Source organism: Canis aureus, chromosome 38, assembly GCF_053574225.1.
Source record: "Canis aureus isolate CA01 chromosome 38, VMU_Caureus_v.1.0, whole genome shotgun sequence".
Classification (NCBI taxonomy): domain Eukaryota; kingdom Metazoa; phylum Chordata; class Mammalia; order Carnivora; family Canidae; genus Canis; species Canis aureus.
This window is the reverse complement of record NC_135648.1, coordinates 7,652,551-7,673,074: the sequence shown is the minus strand read 5'-3', so window position 1 is coordinate 7,673,074 and position 20,524 is coordinate 7,652,551. Positions and strand designations below refer to the sequence as shown.

Below are 20,524 nucleotides of genomic sequence, written 5' to 3'. Positions count from 1 at the left end.
GGGGATTTCTAGGCCTTGCTTTATTCCCATAACTTTTCTACCCAATAAGAGAAGGAATGACTTATGGGAGTGGTGATATTGATGAGAACTTGACAATGGTTGGCCATGTTTCTATTAGGCACAGTCAAAAGGTTCAAAACCATGGCTCGTGCATCCTCCCCCATCTCCTGGTTTCCCTTGGACCAGCCTGTGTTCCAGAGCAGAGTCCTACACTTGTAGGCTCTGTGGGTCAGCCCCAATCGTGGGACCACTCCAAACCAGAGAAGCCTTTCTCTGGCATTTCAGCTTGGAACTGGGGGTTAAATTGGCACTGCCGGGCAGACTCAGCTGAGCTCTGAGTTGGAGGCAAGAAGCACTTACACATTCTCTATGCTACCTGTAGGAGAAAATCCTGAACAATACTGACGTTCTAATCCTCACTTAGCAATGTGTGTATCTTTTATCAACCAGAATCCTCGAGGGAAAGACAGTGGGTGTTAGGATCTGGGCACCAGCCTTTCCCAACACCCCACATTCCCCATAAGCTCTCAGATTGACACTTTCCCATATGGGCTCCTCTTGTGTCAGGATTTATCAGGAGCTGTGGAGGTTTCTTGGCAGCAGGCCAGTGCCGGCAGGAAAGGACTGAGACTTGGCACCGCACTCACCCGCCAGGGTGGGGCAGCCCAGCTCACAGCAGAGGTTCAAGGAAGGCACACGGGCAAGGAGTTCAGCCTTCCACACTCTCATTCAGCTAAATAGTTGGCACCAGGTGCTCCAAGCCGAGTGGTAGGTTATGCCAAAAGGTGAGCAGGGCCCACTGGGAATTAGGAGGCAATTCTTGGAAGTCAGGGCAGGCTGCCAGCCTCTGGTAGGTTTGTCTTCAGGAGGTCAGGCCCCAGAACTGGGTTAGAGTCAGTGCTAGATCCTTCCTCGACACTACCTCCGATAAGAAGAAACATCAAGAGCAAGAGAAGAGACACTGAAATTGGAGCCAAGGTCAGAAAGGCCAACAATGGCTCCCCAGGAGAAGCTTGTTGTAGCACCCTGTAATCACAGTGGGGTCTTACCTGGGAGAGGGAGGAGGCCTGTGGGGAGCACCAGCAATAAAGAGTGAGAGTGGCTCAAGACAGGCAGGGAGCACGGTGCTCAGGAGTTCAAGCCTTCCTTGAGAGAAGTACTCCAAACTGAGTACTCCTTTGCCCGGGAGGAAGTCAAGTCCTGAACCTGTGTCAGTATTTCCCATCTCGAGCCCACAGCAAGCAGTCTGGGGAACTGAGGTTCGAGGTCAGGCACACCAATGAATCTGACTGTAGAGACCGGGAGTCTGCAGAGGGAGGAGGAGATGCGGGCTGATACTTCTATAATATACAGGCTCATCATGTGGGCCTGGCAAATGTCCAATCTGACTGGGGGACCCCCAGCATCATCTTCATTTAAACGGCCACTCGCCCCAAATGGACATGTGAGTGCACCTCTCCAAAGCCTGTAGACAGTGACTCTGGCACAGCACCCATAGCAGCAGCTGGTGTCACTGTGATGGGACAGCCGCCAGCTCCCGCCAAGATGAAGTTAGGATGTCTGGCCTCATTCTTGGAAGACTTTTGTTGGATGAGCTAAACTAGAATCATCTTGCTTTCCTGGGAAAGTGTTGTTCTTGTCTGCTAGCCTCGGGGCAAACTCTTTAGGTCTCACTTGCTGCTACTTTGTACCCTCTAATCATAGCTCTGCTGTTGGGCAGACATGATACAAATGTGTGCATGATCCTGGGGACATGGGCGGGGAGGGGGTCTCATCTCCTAGTTTTCTGTAAGTTCTTTATTATTGTTTTGCTTGGTTCTCTTTATTTGCCCATGGTCTGCATAGAGAAATAGACAAGCAGTGGATGGAGGAAATCACTAAGATATCAGGGTATCCTGAGTTGTCCTAGTGAGCCACTTTTCCCATAATTTTCTGCCCTGGCCCGACATGTGCTGCTCAAGGTACTTCCTGCAATGAAACCATCTTTAATGCACATCCTAAGTGCGCTCATTAAATTTGCCATGTACCCTCAGCACTCTCACCTGACCGTTCAGGTAGCCTTGACACTTCTTTTTAATTTTCTTGTTTTTCATGTTAACAGGTAGAAATCAAGCATATCCACTCCTTCAGCCTCCACTTAGAGCATTTTTCATTAAGGATATGTTCGGTTCATCTTCTTGAACCTCTGCTCTACCTCCACTAACCTCTACCTCTAACCCCAACCAGCTTCTTTATTTCCTCCTAAAAGAAGTACAAAGGCCAAAGATTTTTTCCACCAAGAAGAAACCTGACAATCTGGAAATTAAGGAAGGCCAGAGAAACTCTCAACCATAAAGGTAAAGCTCCTGGGAGTAACAGTTCCAAGAACCTGAGGCCCCAGACCTGGGGATCTGCACATTTCATAGCGGAGTCTTAATGGAATCTTCAATTCAGAACCTAGGCAGCCACTCACAGCTGTTTGGTGGACACAAAGTACCTCCCAGGCTTGTGGATCAAGCGGACTTTCCTTCTGTGTTTCTTTTGGTCACTAAGGGTACACTTTCTGCCACCATGCAGCCAGGTGGTACCACTCCAGACAGAGCTGGCCATGACCTCTGCACCTCTGAGTGGTTGCTGCTCAGCAGATGTGTACCAAACTGATTTCCAGCTCCCTTTGTTCACATTACCTCTACCCACACTCCCACCTTCCCAGTCAGAATGCTCTGTCTTCAATGCTGTGCATCTAAATCCTCTCTATGATTCAAGGTTCAAAGCGAGTTCCAATTGTGCCATAGGTTTTTCTCTCCACTCTGGTTCTCACTGGTTTTTCTTTTAATTATATTCTTTAGCACTTGTTACAGTGATTCATATCCTGGATGCTCATGTGAATCACCTGGGGACTACTTAAAAAAACATAGACCCTGACCATCAGACCTAATCAGAATCTCTGTGGGTGAGCTATAGGCCTCTGTGGTTTTATAAAACTTCACAGGCGATTCCAACATACAGCTGGGGTTGAGAAACACAGATAATATATAGGTGACTAATTTTAGTATTTTATCATACCTTGCTACTGCAGCTTGTCTGCCTTAAGAATACATGTATTGTAAACTAGAGGACATGTCTTACCTTCCTACTGTACCTAACACAATGTTAGCTACAGTGCTGATACTTTTCAATGAATCTTTTGACATATATGTCTAGTAAAATCTCCTAAGAGTTCAACAAACACTTTAAACATCTTTACTGTGCCAGGCACTGGAGCTATGAGGGTAAAAGCAATGTTAGTCCTTTTAGACCACAGTCATTGGCTTATGGGTAAAGGCTGTTGAGAATGTTATTGGTTATTAATGCATACGTGGGGCCAGGAAGGGCTGCTAAGAGAAGGATAGTTGCTGAGAGAGGAGGACACAATTAGAAGAAGCCTCTGATTAGGTGAAGGGTGAAAGGCTCCTGATTATCCTGAGGAGATTCAAATATTTGTGCCATCAACATTTCATAACTTTCCATGCTGTGCAATCAGGGAGAAGTTGGAAACCCAAATGCACCTACATATCCCCCTAAGTTACCCCCAAGATGGCTACTCAGTTGGTGGAACTGTCCATAGCTTCCCTGCTAAAGGAATGTATAGACATAAATGAAGAACACATATATTTGCTCTGGCACTAACATGAGGGCAGCATCCAGGTGCCCATGGCAAGGGCATGGGCACAAGGTCAGGTCCGTAGCTTGCTGCAATCATCCCTCTGCCCCATCCTTCTGTTCCCAGGGCTGCCCCAGGCAATACTAGAAAGATCATGGGAGGTTTCGCTTCAGGGCCTCACTCTCTTTTCCTATATCCTTCATCTTCCCTGAGGTATTTGCTCCATGTACCCCCAGGTGCCAGGTATCCCCAAGATCTCTCTTCCTTCTAATTTAGCAAAATCTATTCTTAAAAATGGATCTTTAAATAAATTTGTAGGAAGGTATACTTTACTGTTATATCATTTGTGTCTTACCAAATAAAGAAGGGAACGAACATTTATGGAGTTTTAATGTATGTCAGCTCTGCTATGTTGAGTGATTATTAATCTATTAGATGGGGGAAGGTAGAGGGAAGAGGGCTCCTGCTTCTCAGCACCCATAACACATAGATGGTTGCTTCCTCTTCCTTCCCCCACTGTAAGAAGAGCCATACCTGTTGCTTCCTGGTGTGGATGTATGTGTGTGGGAGGGCGGGGTGTCACACACTTAATCTTTATTTCAGATGTCACTCTGAGATCAGCTATCTTCTCTGAGGTTTGTGGTTTGGTTTGGTTTGGTGCTTTCTGCAAGTATCTAGTAGTTTTGTTCTCTACTCTTCTTCCCTGAGGCACAAGGTTACTTTCTAAACTGGGTCTCTGGTTACTATGAGCTCAGGGGAAGTCAGTTTCCAAGTAAGGGGTGCCATCTTGACAAATGATCCGAAGGCACCCTTCTGTATGCAATCTACATGCAATATCAACCTTTATCAATCTATACGCCCTATCACATAATATGTAGTATCACAATTCCATATGCAATGTGAAAGTAATTTATTTACCCCAAGAGATCTTAATTGTTCCTATCTCATGGGCTGGTGTAAACATTCAATGAATTAATGCAGGTAAAGAACCTAGAACAGCGCCCAGTACATAGCAAACACTTTCTCAAATGTCTGCCCTGTTGTCAACACATTTCCTTTTAAACAGATGATTGATGGTCAGGTGTCTGTCAGGCTGCCTTCAGTAGTACCAGCCCACCCAATTTTGTCCCCACCTCCCACCGCGCTATGTCCTCTTCCTCCTTCAACACAGCTTCCATTAATGGCAGTGGTAATAGTAGTAACAGAATTATGAACTAATAGTAAATTCTTTCATAGTGCTTACTTAGTCATCACTAATTATAATCACTTCCTCAGCATCAATACACATGAAAGAATTCTGGTGGAAAAGGCATTTTCTGCACTGCTCCAGATCTCCCCTCACTGGCTGTCACTTATGACTCTGAGCTATAAGTAGAAATTTAGCCCTGTGTGATCTGAACTTGCTGTCATCAGGAGCTCACTCTCCTCTCTGAAGTGGAGACCCCTACTTTGTTAATGCTGACCCAGCTGTGATGTCAAGAAGAAAAGCTGGCCAAATTTAGGTTCCAATGTCATAAACACTTACTTTAGAATGCTCTGTTAAAGAGAGAAAAACATAGTGATTGTCTCGAAGATCCTAAAGGTAAGTAATTTATCACAGCATAAACATAGTTAAAGGGAAATTGACTTTGTGGCAGAAAACAGTAAAATATAAACCTGCAGACAGAGAACAGAAGACTCTCGGAATAAAATTATGGGTTTCAAGGAGGTCTTCAGAGTGAATTTAAAATAAATGTATAATTATGGAAATGGCCAAGGATCTCATAGGAACTTTAGCCTCTAGATAAATCATGTGATGCTAGAGCAAAATTGAACAGGCCAATGGAAAGACCCAAGCTCTGCCCCAGGGTCACTGATGATTTTCCTGGCCTGACTGAGGAGCCTCCAGGGGTATTCACTCCCTACTTCATGTGGGAAAAAGCACCACCCAACCCCCATCTTATGTTCTAACTAAATAGATTCCACAAAGTCCTCCCTGCAGGATAAAATGGTCAAGGTCCACTAGGAGACTTTGGGCAGAGCCAGTCAGAGTTTCAATTTTCTCTTAAATGCTACTGCTTCTAGGAAGAAGCTTGAAAGGAAATGGTTTAATAGGAAAAAAATCTATGGAAAATTTAAATCACCCAGATAATGAAGGGGAGTCATTTGATTTACAAAGTCTTCTTTATCACAAGCCCTTCAGTCAGAGAGAGGGGGACTACACTGAGGCAATCCCAGGTTTTCTGGTGCTTGGAGAGGCTTAAGGAGAGGCCTAGAACCACCAGTGGGAACAAAAGATACATTTCCAATGGCTCAATTGGTGCTGGACAGATTCTACATTCCATAGGGAGATTGACTATTTGGGGGCAGATATAGGCCACCAAGATCAAATGCTTACACCCCAATCCGATACCTTCATGTTTCTTTCAATAGACCAGATATCCTCACACTCCCACTTCAAGAGAGTACCCACATGTAATGAGAGTTTAATAAAATGTATGGATGTGTGGATGGGTGGATGGGTGGATGGATGGGTGGATGGGTGGATGGATGGGTGGATGGGTGGATGGATGGATGGGTGGGTGGATGGATGGATGGATGGATGGATGTCCAAATAGATGGAAGGGTAGATGGGTGGATGGATGGATGGATGGATGGATGGATGGATGGATGGAGAGATGTTAATGTTAATAACAGGACATAGCTAGTTTGCTTGAATAGTTACGTGGCAAATAATCCAGAATCATGACTGTTAGATAGGCCCAGGTAGTGGTTTAGGGTAAGACAATGATGAACTGATACTGATGAGGGATTGAGTTCTGTAGCTTCTGGGTGGTTTCATATATATTCAGAAAATATGTTAGAGAATAACAACAGGAATGACTCCAAGAGTTACAAATGCCACCAACATTTAAGCAAATAGATTTAGTGATTTTACAGCTTCCCACAAAGAAAAGCTTATGCAAAGGAGTTCTGTTTAATCACAGACTGTCTGGCTTCACCCACTTATCTTGGCCCATGAGACAGAGCCATTGAGATGTAATGGACTGGGTCTATAGTCTGTGGCCTAACTCTCCACTGGGGGAGGAGAAGTCTGTGGTACCCAGGAAACTGGACTCAGTGGGAGGTGTGATAATCATTGATGAGACAGTTTCCTATGCGGGAAGAAACTGACCTAAAACCTGGCTCGCTCAGAATGGATTGTCAGGTCTCTGAGCTTCAATCCTGGGCCGGCTTCCACATTTAGGTTCTGCATTTGCCTTGAAGCAAGAATGTCCTTTTGGTGGCAATGTCTCTGACCTGGGGTCTTTGACCAATGGGAAGGAAAGAAGCAATAGGGACTTAACTAGATAGAGCCTCTAGAAAAGTAACAAGAACAACTCTACTCATTTATTGAGAACATAGTACCATATGATAGCTGCTGGGCTGTAATTAGATATATTAATATGATTAATGATTGCATCTTCTTATGAAGTTCTCAGTGTTATTAGTTTTGTGAATGAGAAAACAAAGAATCAGAATCACTAAACAAGTTTCTTAAAGTAAGTGGCAATGTCAAGACTTTGACCCAGCTTTTGACACTACGGTCCATCCTCTTTCTCTTAGGCTCTGCTCTCCTAGAGGACCATGGGATTAATGGGACATTGATAGCGGGAAACAGAGTGCCAAGAGAACATGTACTTCATTCATGTCATCACACATCAGTTTATTCGGTGGAACTTTTCTGACATATGATTTGGCAAGAACAAAAGACTTAAATTAGATTATCCTGAAGGGGCATCTGTAACCAGATTCTGGCTTTAAGACTTTTAAGAAAGCCAGTAGTCATGGGAGGCCTGCTCCTGTAGCATGTCCTTGTGAAGGGAAATGTGAACTGACCCCCTCTACTTTCTGAGCTACTGTTCTAAGAAGTGAACCAGAGAAGCAGCAAAAGGTTACAGTTCTCAGAAAGAGCAATGTTCTTTCCCAACCGCCTCTGTTGTCTGCCCTGCTGCCTAAACAAATATTATTCTAAATATTTGAAAGAATCATGTTCCAAGAATGCACCTGATAAATTCAAAACAGGACAGGCTTCTGAAACGGTAAGTCCACACCAATCCAGATAGTTTTGGATTTTCTCTGCGTGCTTGGCTGGTCCCTCCTTGGTGTTTTCCTCATACAAGTTCATTAGTTTTCTGGTTTTTCTCCCTGGCTGAGTGCCTCCTGGTAACACTGTGCAATTAACAACTGTTAGCTTGGGCTAGTGGCATGCATGGCTGGCTTGCATGGACGGAATTCTTTAATTCCAGATTTGGGCATCTGCCATCCATTACATCTCTCTATCTTATTAGTGATGGTGCAATCAGCACAAATAAACTTCAGGAGCCCTCGGCTACAGGTAAACCGTGCCAGCATAAATCAATGAGGTGTTGAGCAGTTCAACGTCGTGTTCACTGATACTCTGTAATTCTCTGGTTCTGGTTACTGGAGCCCTCCCACAGACTCCAGGACTTGGTTTAGAAATCTCCCTGCCTTTCCCAACTTAGCTCATAATGATCTCATACAAAAATTTGGACTTCTCAGAAGAGACGCTGAAACAATGGGAACTATGGAGGCTGCGTTATTCTTACCATTTGACTAAATCTGGACAACATCCAGCTTGACAGAGTCCGCTCAAGTCTGTCTCCAAGTCATCCCTGAACCACTGGCATGAGAAGTAGGCACTTGCTAGAAATGTGGATGCCTCTCTGGACCTACTCTTCATTCAGAATCTCTATGGTCTGTACCCAGGAATCTGAATTGTAAACCAGCTTCCTGTTGATCTTTGCCCCTGCAGGAAACAGATGACACACTCAAATGAGGATCTTCTGAGGGATGTTTAATAAAGAGGCCGCTCTCCAAGAGGTAGGTTCTCGTGTGTGAGGACCCCAGCTCAGGTATGTGGGGCATGGAGAGAGAGGGGTTCCTAGAAACTGGAGCATCTGGCCTGAATGGGAAGGACCACCAGACCAGACATCCTTAAGATTCTCCTGATGCAAGGAGCCAGGAGAATAAATACCCCAGTGTCTCTTGATTCCTGACCTCCAACCTGCCTTGAGGACTCCCCAGAGGTGAGAGGCCTACAGGTCAGCCCCCAGGGTATAGGCAGGGCAGGGTACAGATAGTGATGGATCTGCAGAGACAGAAGGAGGCTGTCCAGCACTGGCTCAAGTTCACTGAACTGTGAGACTGGACTAAACTTTTGCTCTGTCACTGTCAAATCAAGGGCAGCCTCAGTTCATAAGAAAGAGACAGAAAAAGAGAGAGAGAGAGAGAGAGAGAGAGAGAGAAGAACAGGAGGGAAATGAAAACCCACTTATGGGAAACCACTTTTCCTTATCCAGGAAAAGCCAGAGATCCAGAAAAGAAGAAGTAGGCAGCCAGAGGGGTCTGAGCAAGTCTAGACTTCACTTTTCCGAGCTTTCCAAATTCCCCCTCCCCTGTTCTGCAAGTTATATGTCCACCTGCCTCCTTCCACCTGGCACGCGTCTCCAGACAGCCCAGGCTAGCGAGAGCCTTTCTCCTTCACATGCTGGCAGTATAGGGCAGATTCAGTGCGTTCCAAAGGTTCTTCTCATAACCAATATCACTATAAGTGATCTCCCATGTTTATGGGCACTTTTTAAATGACTCAAGTGACTGATTTCAAAAGTTCTGTGACTAGTTACTATCAAAGATGTGACATCGAACAAGAGAGGTGCAGCCTGAGTGACGGTTCCAAGAGGAGAGGTGGGTACCTGAGGGATCCTGAGAGGAAGAACCTTTCGGCATTTATTTTTGAAACTTGATCAAGAAGCTAGGCCAAATTTAAGATTACCTAAATGGTTTCAAAATCAGGTCTCCAGACTAGGAAATGGCGCCAGCTCCCTAAAAGTGTCATTTATCTCTTGAGTATCTTAGCAGTTAATGTAGCACAACTTGTCCCAATCCACTTCCCTTTTTTTTCAATAAGAAAAATGCAGGATTTTTTTTTTCCTGTTTGATGACATATTTTGCCCTTCAACTATATTTTCTTTGGCTAGAAATTCCCCTCACAGCTACACTTGGCCATATTCCAGCATCCTTCTTGTTCCACCAGAGTCCTTATAAAGCCAAGGAGTGCAGCTCAAGTCTAACTGGGGAGAATGAAAGCAAATCATAAAATCCATTGACTTTTCCTCTCTGCTTTTCATGGAAAATGAAATCTGAATTTTCCTCTGTCCCCCACATCCTAAACCTATGCAACTGACCATCCAAATGCACAAGGATTTTGCCAAGAAAACAAAAAATAAAATCCACAGAGAAAGAATGACATATTATTGTGATCATCATTTTTCAAGCATGGAAATGGAGGCACAGGGTAATTAAATAGCTTGTCTCACATCATACTGCTGGTGTGCTAAATCTTGGAGCCAGGATTAAAATGAAGGCCAAAGGATTTCAGGGCCTGAACCATGAAATTCTGCTACCTCCCTGAGCATTCAGAGCCCCATATTTAAGCTTACCACTTTGTTTCCATTTATTTATTTTCCTCAATGAACATTCAGAGCGTCAGAGACTGGTGGCCTAAAGACTGGGTTGGTTGGGGATCCCTGGGTGGCGCAGCGGTTTGGCGCCTGCCTTTGGCCCAGGGCGCGATCCTGGAGACCCAGGATCGAGTCCCACGTCAGGCTCCCGGTGCATGGAGCCTGCTTCTCCCTCTGCCTGTGTCTCTGCCTCTTTCTCTCTCTCTCTGTGACTATCATAAATAAATAAAAATTTAAAAAAAAAGACTGGGTTGGTTGAATAACTATCTCAGACTTAGGATCCTAGCACAGCCCAAAAGCCTTTGGACACAGGAGTGGGTTTAGTTAGGACTGGGGAGGGGGTCACTGAAAGATAAGATGTATTTTTTAAAGAATAAAATATTTTTAAATAAAAAAAATAAAAATAAGGACTGGTTCTCCCCATAAGCAGGAATATCATTAGTCTGCAGGTAAGAGAAGAGTGACAACATCTACAAAAGACACAACTGGAGGCACAACTAAAGTACCAGGGAGAGACAGAAAGGAAAGTAACCAGCTCTTTTTAGGGAGGTTCTGGAAAACCTTCTGAGGGACACGACATTTAAGCTTGTTGAATAGGAGGCACTTAGTAAATGCTTGTTGAATGAATGCATAGCAATAGAAGTTTATCAGGCAGAGAAGAAAATGATAAATGAAGGAAACATCAAAGACAGAGGGTGGCTCTTGACCCTGTTTCCCATTAGGGGACTCAGTAAGTATATGTGCCAAGTGCTGGGTGGGCAGACTGGAGGTTCCTGAGGTCTAACTTTCCTGAGCTTCCCTGAGCACCTGGGTGTTGGATTTGTGACCCACGTGTGGCTGGAAGCCTGGCTCGCTGGGGTGAAACAGAGAAGAGTAAACAGCCAGGGCAGGAGGTAATGAATCTCATGGACATTCAAAGGCATCTCTAGCCATGGCAGGAGCTGAGATGAGGCCAAGTCAGCCCAGGAGCCCCTGCGAGCCCAGAGAGGAAGATGATGAGCAGGAGTTCGACCACACTAGTTGTAGACAGTGTATGGGCACAGCAGTTTCTCCACATGTTCCAGTCTTGATGACAAGGTGTTGGCATCTCCACTGCTCTGAGACCATGACACCAATCCTTTCAGAGTGTGGAAGGCTCATTTCAGCTGGACCTGCCAGATCCATCCTGTGTGCTTAGCCCCTATATTAGAAATTATTTCATTTTCTTGTTTTCATTCACTAAGGACCAAGATGGATTTTCAGCCTGGATGCGTTGGCGGAGATTCTGCTCAGTGGCAGGGGCCCAGACCAAGTGCTCTCCCAAAAGCCCTTCCAGACTTGCATTCAGCAACCCCATGAGGATCACCAAAAGTCCCCACCAGGGACCCAGATTCAGCTGCAGAGTCACAGACCTATGGCTGCACCGGCCAAATTCATGGATCTTTCCTGTCTGTGTTGTCTCTGACTCACCTGGCACAGATCACTCATAGCTGTGAGGCTGGGTACACCACGCACCTGGTACCCATCATGATGGGTAATGATGCTAGCCTGGATCCCAGGCCGTCAGCATTCTGGCTCACAGGCCCGATGACAGGACAGTGGCACACACCACACGTTTCTCCTTCCTTTCTCCCAAGATCCTCAGGCAAGATTCCAGCCTTGGAAATATGACCTTCCCTTGTACAGGATCTTGAAGTTAGGGGATTACAGGTGGAAACTGAACCCACACTTCCATCTGGGAGAGGCCTTTCGTTCTAAAACTACATCAGAACTCAAGTGAGGAGCTTCTATTCACCAAACTGGGTATGATCCAAAGTTTTACTGAGGCACAGATCCTCCTCCTTTCCCGTTCCCTTCTCCACTTAGACTGTCCCCAAAGCCTAGAGAAAGCAAGAAACTGGAGGAATTCATGAAAGGAGTGAATGATTTCTCCTATGTCAGGCAGGTAGACTGCATTCACTGTATATTGTCAGTACTTATGGGCAGGGACCCAGGCAGGACTCTGACATCTGTCAGCATGTGATTTGCAGGCTCAATGACAGAACAAAGATATGCTTAGTTCCGCTTGCCCTGCCTGGGTCTCCCTATTTCCTCTGTTGGCATCAGATCTCTCCTCTGGGAAGGCGAATTAATTATTAAACCTCTGGCCGAGGACAGTCTGCAGGATACATGATATTACTCTGCATTCACATGGGATAGATCTAGAGATCTAGAGGTCTCTGTGACTCTCCCAAATACTATTAGGGCCCATAATTTATCCCCACAGACTGTGGAAAAGCATAACTCAGAGTTTTAAGTGACCTTTTCCTGACCCTTAAGAGGGATTAAAGTAGAAAAGAACAGAGGTGAGCTAAGATGCTCATGCTGGATAGCCTCTATGCTGTGAGTTGGTGATTCGGCAAATCATGTGTTACACCACGTTATGGACACTTGGGTCAAGGTAGCTGGAGCAAACATGCACATGCATGTGAGTGTTTAAAAGTGGTTAGAGAGGCAGGAGGAGGAGGAATAGGATGTATTGCTGAAGGGTAGAGCCACGTGGTGGAACAAGAAATGTGACCAAATGATGGTCATTTCAGATAGTGACAGATTGGGTCTCATCCCTGGTGAAGCCCTCAGTCTTCACCACCCAGGTGGCTTTAGCAACTTGTAAACTTTCTTTCCTCTGCCTGTAAAGTGGGATAATGATGTTAAACTTGCTAAGTGAGGGAACAGTATATACACCTGCCAAACACAGGCCTTGTCACACAGTAGATCATCAGTGAAGGTACACTAGTATTGTAAGTGAGAACTAACCCACCCGTGAATGAGCAAACCAGGCCAGAAAATTTTATGAACAGTGAGAACTGCAGCTCAAAACCCTATTTGCTTCCAAATACGAAAACGTATCCGTATTCCGTCTTGTGGTATATGAACACTCACTTATGTCAATTCATTTTTCCCCAAGGAATCATCTTAGGATGTTATTGTTCCCTTTATAGAAATAAGGAGACAGAAGCCCAAAGCCATATGGTTGGCAAGTCCAGGACTGGACTCCAAGTCCTGTGCATCTTTGTGCTATGCCTTTAGTGGTACAGTGGCATGAGTCACGAATACGTTCATCAAACAGCGTTGTCTGTATGACACTAAAAAGATGAGCTATAAAATGGGACCTAAAGACTCTGTGTTAACTGTAGAAATTCTAGAAATCATTCATTCATTTATTTACTCAAGAAATATTTATGAAGAACCTACTGTGTGCTAGGTCCAGATGCTGAAGATACATTAATGAACAAACCAAACAAAGATGCTTGCCTATGAAAGGTAGACAGTCAACAACAGCAAACAATGTGAAGTATAAAGTATATAAAAGTGGTAAGTGCTCCAAAAAGAGGAGAATAGAGCAGAGCAAGGAAAACCCAGACTATAAGAGATGGGGTGGTTGCAACTTAAAATTGGTTAGTCTGAGTAGATCTCATTGAGGACAATATATAAAGGAGGGAGTCAGGTAAGAGAGTAGATATGTGAAGGCAAAATATTCCAGGCAGGGGGAAGGCCAGAGCCAAGGCCCTAACACAAGAAAGTGCCCAGCATGTTGGAGGAACCATCAGCACACAAGGCGCAGTGCTGGCACTGGATCGATTGATAACTGATTGATTAGGATGGGCAATCATCCACCCACAAGCTCCATTTGCTGCAAAAGTCCATTCAAGGTTATTATAAGGGCCCTGCATTCAGATACTCACAAAACTAAAACTATGACTCAGTCAATCAGATGAGATATTGTTCCAATTTTAGTAAGGATTCTTCTTTAGCAAAAGGATCTTTTAAATAGTGAATTGTATTTTCACACTTGAAAATGATCTCGGCTCTGAGGGTCCCATTGATGTCTGGCTTTGCAAGAACAAGTCTACTGTGTGGAGGTGGCCCTGGTCTAGGCATTTCTGTAATTACACTTGGGCATTCCGCCTCCTTACTTGGTTCCATATTCCGTCATCGTAGGCCATGCGTCCAGCCTCGTCACTCGGTCTCCAAGTCACTTGGTCTTTCTGTCACCTGATGCCTCTTATCTCTGCATCCTTCTGTCTTCTCCCACCTTTTATACACCCCTCACTCCAAGTCAAGCTAGAAACTCTCCCACCATATGATTTAGAAGGAAATTTTCTTCTCTGTGTAGATATTTGTATAAAATGATGACCTATACAATAAAATCTGGACCAGCAGGTGATTTTCTGTTCACTTTAAACTGATGTGGAAAAAAAAAAAACTCCTTGGCAAATAAATTATGCTTTGGCCATATCCAGACAACTGCCTTTCCTGGTGTTTCCTATCTCCCCTTCCCTCGCCTTTCCCATGGCTGTACAATCACTGTAGCCAAGCCAAGGGAACTCTAGACTGCTCCAGACCTTGAAAAGTTGAAAGTAAGAAAGAAAAAAGACTGGAATATCCCTTCACTAGGCCTTTGGGAGGCAGCAAGTCTCAGCACTGTTGATCAAGCCCAACAGATCATGTAGGGGCTGCCTCTCTCCTGCAAGAGGACATGGATAATGACAGTCATGTGGATTATAAAGGAAAGCAAAGTTCCTGCAGATTGGCAGTGACTGGCTCTGTCCATCTGGCACTCCTGCCCACGATCCCCTTTCTCTCCCCCCACCTCCAGTCAGCCACCCTGTCTGCCTTCATGCAGGGGAGAGGAAGAGAGTAGGGATGTGATGTGAGGGTATTCTGGAGGGAAGGGAATGGCCTCTCCCTTTGAAATGTCTGGGTTCAACTTTCTTGTCCGCCAGAAGCAGACCAGACACTTCAAATAATCACCCCCAGATACCTGTGAAAATTAAACAGAAAGTAATTTACTATGTGTTAGGCATTTGGTGAGCATTATTTCATTTAATAAATATTTATTCCATATTTGTTACCTATGTAATCCCCTCGGCAACCTATGAAATCAGTATTATTGTTAAATTCATTTTGCAAATGAGAATGGTGAAGCTTAGAGAGGGTTCAGTGACTTGCATAAGGTTACCTATGTTGGGCTAGAGTTGAAATTCTAACCCTAGCTGGCTCCAAATTCCATAAGTTAAATATTATATTCGTCTGATTTTTAACAAGTAGAATAAAAAGTAGGGAATTTAGGGATGCCTGGGTGGCTCAGCGGTGGAGCATCTGCCTTCAGCTCAGGGCATGATCCCGCAGTCCCGGGATCGAGTCCCACATTGAGCTCCCCGTAGGGAGCCTGCTTTGCTTCTCCCTCTGCCTCTGTCTCTGCCTCTCTCTGTGTGTGTCTCTCATGAGTAAATAGGTAAAATCTTTTTTAAAAAAGTAGGGAATTTATTGTGTTTGACACAAGTCTCATGCCTGACTTCTCTTACACGTAGGGCCCCTCAGTTCAAATCTGAATTCTTATGTTTTGGCAATCCAACATACTAACACTCTAGGTCACCAACAAGTTGGTTAATAGCAATTGGGATTAGTGGGGATATTGGTTCCTTATTTGTCTACATAAGAAAAGATATATACTAAAATTGGCAAATGTTACAGAAACAATTTCCATGGAGGATATTCTTGAGGTGTAAGTTAATGCTCACCAAGGTTCGCAGTAGATAAAATTCTAGGACATCCCTCCCTCATTTCCCTCCCTCATTTCCTTCCCTCGTTTTCCAGGGTGAGTCCCTGCTACCTGGTCACTGGGAAGAAAATACTGGGCTATAATCCACTTTGCAAACTGCAAACTCATAACAGGAGGATGCCTCGTATTAGATATTATGGTACCAGATATGTTTACTTGTCATATTTTTAGACTTGATCCAGTCTTTTTTTCTTCTTATACTGACATGTTATTCTTAAATCAACAGTGAAAAGTTGGAAGGGAATAATATCAAAGTTTGAGTTCTGGGCCCCCACTATCTTTTTTTTAAAGATTTATTTATTAATTTGAGAGAGTGAGATAAAGAGCATGCATGCTCATGGGAGCATGTGGGGGGTGGGCAGGGGCAAAGAGGAGAGAAAGAGAATCCTCAAGCAGACTTCCCACTGGGCACAGAGCCCAATGCCTGGTTCCATCCCAGGACCCTGAGATCATGACCTGAGCAGAAATCAAGAGTTGGCCACTTAACCGACGGGGCCACACAGGTCTCGCAATTCCCCACTCTCTTTAAATGGATAACAATGACATCAGTAATAGTAGCAACACCAACAACAGGCTAGAACACTCCACACAATGAAGCAAAGTGATGATATAACACAGACAGGCTCATATTCACATCAACTACAAGAAGGAAAAGACTAGGAAAGAGTAATCTATACAGTAAATTAGACATTTACTTAGAGTACCCTTTTCTCTCAGGTTTTAGTGTCAGGTCTTAATCTAATCTAAATTTCCTTTAGATAAAAAGGAAGGGGCTGTCATGAAGTGTGCTGCTTGGAGTTCCTTGTAGCGCCACTAGTGCTGGGAAAAGTGGGAAGATGACAGTGAGGAGATGGACGCACAGGAAGCTGAACCCCAGAATTAAGTCCGTCACCCAAAAAGCAGTTCACTCTCAGACTGACACTGCCAAGAAACCCACCGACTCTCAATAGGCAGCAGCAATGCTTGTATTAAAATGAACAAGGGGTGCGTGGGTGGCTCAGTTGGTTAGGCATCTGACTCTTGATCTCAGCTCAGGTCTTGCTCTCAGGGTCGTGAATTCAAGTCCCACATTAGGCTCCACACTGGGCACTGAGCCTACTTAAAGGAAAATGAAAGAACATGTGTGTGCAAGAGTCACCAGTTACGCAAAAAAGCAATTTCCCCCTCATCTCTTCTCTATTGGAGTTGGCATTGAGACCAGAGTGAAAGAAAATTGCTCCAGGTCAATAGTTTTATTATGAAACCAGGATTATATGGTTCTGAAAGGGCAAGAAATACTCCTGAATTTATGAGACGTAGAGAAAAGGAAATGAACTTCAACCTGCCCATACATGGGTATGTGCACACACAAGTGCACACACACACACACACACCCTTGCAAACCCCTAGCCCTGATCCTGCATGTCCCCATCCCTAACCACATCCACCGATTGTGAGGCAAACACGCAGGGCAAGCTAGATGAAGTAAGAAGAGAAACAAGTAGTTGGTGCCATGAAGGAAGTGGTTACGTGCTGTTCTCTGCTCACTGCAGCTCCGTCCAACTACTCGGAGCTTTACCACACGTGGTGAGAAGCTCCAAACCTGTAAATCCAGAAGAAATGGCCTGGTGACACCGAGTTTCCTGCCTGAAAACATCTAGTTTACATCTCGACATCCCACAAAGCTATTTTGTACAAAGACACCCTTTCTCTATCTCAGCTTTACTCCAGAATGGCCTTCGCTGGCTTCCTGGGACCTTCTTCTAGAAGCTACTCTAGTAAAGAGTAAAGTTCTTTTTAAAAGATCAAAATAAAATAAAATAAAATAAAATAATAAAATAAAAGATCAGCTTTATTTTTTTTAAATTAATATTAAAAAAAAAGTTAATATAATTCATACATAATAAAGCCCAGCGTACAATCCTGTGAGTCTGGCAAATGCAGACAGTTCTGGAACCATCACTACAATCAAATTATAAAGCAGCTTCTTTTCCCCCGGAAGTTTGCTCATGCCTTTTTGCAGTGAATCCTCTCAGTAGCCCTGGCCCCTGGGAAGAGCTGATCTTCCTGCCACCACCGTCTGCTTCCGTAGAATTTCACATAAATGCAGTTACGCAATAAGTGGCCTTTGAGTCTGGCTTCTTCCACGTAGCAAACTGCTTGTGAGATTCCTCTGTGTTGGCCCACAAATCACCAAGTCTTTCCTTGTTCTCGTGGAGTCATATTCCACTGTATGAAGGTGAAATTTGTTTATCCATAATACAAGCTGGTGGCATTTGAGTTGTTTCTCATTTTTGGCTATGGATGAACAAAGATGCTATGGACCCATACAATTTTACATGGACTTATTTTTTTTTTAGTGGGATAACTCTAATACTAAATATTTTATTTTCTATTGTAAATTTGGTTTTCTCATTCATTGTACATCTGATGTTTATTTGTGTATGTGGATGCTGTTTTTTTTTTTTTCATGTTAACCTTACATCTTGCTGCCTTGCTGAATTCTTTTATTGAATTTTTTCATCATTAATTCTCTGTGATTTCTAGGTACACCATTATGTCTTCTGCAAGTAGAGTTTTTTTTATTTCTCCTTTTCTATCCATTTGCCTATGACTGTCCTAATTCTAATTACCTTAACTAGTACCATGAGAATGATGTTAGGTGGCCATGGAGGTGGTGTACATCTTTTTCTGTGTCCCTGATCCTGTTGGGAATGTCCCTAGAATTTTGCATTTATTAAGATGATAGTTTTAGGGTGGAGTAGATATCTCTTATTGTTTTAAGGAGATATTTTCTCTAGTGAAAGGGAATAAAGGGGAAAGGAGAGAAAATGAGTTGGGAAATATCAGTGAGGGTGACAACATGAGAGACACCTAACTCTGGAAAATGAACAAGGGGTGGTAAAAAGGGAGGTGAGTGGGGGAATGGGGTGACTGGGTGACGGGCACTGAGGTGGGCACTTGACAGGTGAGCACTGGGTGTTATACTATAGATTGGCATATTGAACTCCAATAAAAAAAATATATACCAAAAAAAAGGGAGATATTTTCTCAAGAGTTTTAAATAGGAAGGGATGTTAAGTTTTGTCAAAGTATTTTAGTGTCTTTAGAAACAATTGTATGGATTTTTTTCCCTTTAGACCTATTAATATGATGAATTATATTAATATAATTTCTAATATTTAATCTTTGGATTCCTGGCATAAACCCCATTTGTTCACAGTGTATTGTTTTCATTATTTTATTAATGTGGTTTTAGAGCGTGTTCACTCAAATTTTCTTAAGAATTTTTCCACCAATATTCATAAGTCGAGTAGGTCTGGTCTATAATTTTCCTTTTCTTCTCTTTCTTTCTCTTTTTGGTGCTATTTTTATCAGGTTTAGGGATGTTATACTTGCTTCATGAAAAGAATTTGGAAGTTTTTCTTCATTTTGCCTGCTTTGAAGCAATGTGTGTGCCATATAAAAGATATGGTTCTGACTAATTTGGTTATTTTTAACTCTAATGAGGTTATTTCATAGTAAATTTTCACTGAGGATCCCTAGTACACCCTCATCCATTGCAAGAGGGTTTTTTTTTTTTAATGTGATGATCAAAGCAAAGGTTTGGGCCAACTAACATAATTTTCAACATTAGAGATAAGCTGTGAATAGTAGAGATATGGGTGTAACTCAGAAGATTGTATCTTCCTGCTCACATGACCTGGAGCTCTACCTTTAGTTTTTTGATGCCAATGTTTTCCAAGAGCTAGTGTTAAATCTCACCTGGTCCACTCATGAGTTATATTACCTTGGATTGCCTCTTAACCTCCTGGGCCCTTTGCCAAGGATTGAATAAAATACTATTCCTGAGGAAAACTTGGTGAACTGGAAAAATATATGTAATGTCAGTTATTATTAAGGCTAGTGTTGAGCAAACAGAGGTCTCTATCACTTTGAGTCAGTTATTTCACTTCTGTAAATTTCAGTTTTTACCACTTGCTAAGTAGAAATAGTGGGTTGTTATGATTTAATACAAATAAGCACTAAAACAATATCTGACACAGAGTAAATGCTCAGTAAGAATAATACATTGTTGAATGCTACTTGTCTCAATCCCCCACTTGCTGCTGACCGCCCGGGATGCTTCTCCCACACATGGCCTGGTTTCTGTAGGTGCCCATGGGAGCCTACGGCAGAGTTTTACAAAGACACTGACAAGCCTCCTTTCCTCTTATCTCTTGCAGATGTTCACCTCCTAGAGATCAGCTCCTGGGGTGGTGGACACTTAAATCAGCAAGCAGATGCATGGAAAGAAAAGAGACCCAAGCAATTGCTCAAATATCTCATTGTGGATACAGATGGTAATGAACAGGTATTCTTTAGAGCTTAGAAATAGAAGCAGCCCTTTCCGCATGCCTCACACGAGCCCAAAAAGTCATTGGCCAGCTCTGCCTTTCTTTATAGGAACACACACACACACACACACACACACACACACACACACACACACCAAGGCAAATCTCCATCCTCCCTTCCTTCCTGAGGTGCAGTGACCACATCGATCCTGGCTACAGGTCCCAGGAAACCCTAGTCAAGTGTAGCTGGGAGAAGCCTGGGCTCTGCAGGGCAGGGAAATGGAAAATACAGGGGAAAAAAGACAGCCATGGAAGGATGGAAGGTGGTTCAGATAGATTTTTAACTCTCATGCTAACTCCTTAAGAGAAAGGACAGTGGAGGGAGAAGCCTAGGCTCCAGAGCGGGGAGAAGGAGAAAATCTACCACCAGCAGCTGATAACATGCACTTTCTCCAGGCTCTCTTCCAGGTCTAGGAACAGAGTACAGCCCAAGGTGCCA

At 43.7% G+C, this 20,524-nt stretch overlaps 1 long non-coding RNA gene across 1 annotated transcript; it reads left to right on the top strand.

Annotated features, from left to right (window-relative positions):
- The first annotated feature begins 8,144 nt into the window (after nucleotides 1-8,144).
- Nucleotides 8,145-20,043, top strand: LOC144307392 (uncharacterized). The gene is made up of 3 exons (XR_013374275.1): nucleotides 8,145-8,297; nucleotides 8,418-8,485; nucleotides 19,915-20,043. It is a non-coding gene; the product is annotated as an uncharacterized LOC144307392 (long non-coding RNA).
- The last annotated feature ends 481 nt before the right edge of the window (nucleotides 20,044-20,524 follow it).